Raw genomic sequence first — 770 nt, forward strand, 5'->3', positions numbered from 1 at the left:
GTCGGACATGACTGAAGCGACTTAGCAGCAGCAGCAGCAACGGACACTGGAGGTTGCGTGCGCCTAGACCAGCCCCTCCCGCCAAAGCCAGAAGAGACTATTCTAACCACCTGCCCCACTCCTGTTTTCACCCATCTCTGGGACAGGGGCACCGAGGAAGCAAAGAAACCCTTCGTGCTTACCTCGAGGCCTGTGATGAACTGCCTAGGCTCTCGACGATTCGCCTTCACTGCCGGGACCTCTAAAGTTGTCTCTGAGAACTGTTTCCTTCAGGACAAGGGCTCCCAAACCTGGGTCTTTATCCTGACCTCATCTTCAGCTCGGCTTCCTTAGCTCCGCCTTGCCTGCCAGCTCTGAACTACCTGACTGCGATTTTAAACTTTGCATAGCCTTAATCTAGCCCCGTCTTTTCACCCATGTCCCAGACTTGGGAATTCAGTATTTAAACTCCTTTATTACAACATCCTTCCAGTCCCTTAAATCCATCTTTCCTTCTCAGCCAATTATTTTCATCCCCAACACAGCAAAGAGTAGAAAGTGCCCCAGCAGACCCACCTTGCGATAGGTCTTGACCCACTACTGACACTCTTACTGGGCAATTCAGCCGTCTCTCTCCTTCATGGGGCAGATTCAGGGCCAGCTCTACTTCTGGTGAGGCAGCTCCTGTCAGGAGTATCATCGAAAGTCTGGAGAGCTGGCAATGCCTGGATTTTGTTTACTGTTAAAGACATCTGATCATCTCGATTATCAGCTTTTTTTTTTTTTTTACT

Source organism: Bison bison, unplaced genomic scaffold, assembly GCF_000754665.1.
Source record: "Bison bison bison isolate TAMUID 2011002044 unplaced genomic scaffold, Bison_UMD1.0 scf7180017864063, whole genome shotgun sequence".
Classification (NCBI taxonomy): Eukaryota; Metazoa; Chordata; class Mammalia; order Artiodactyla; family Bovidae; genus Bison; species Bison bison.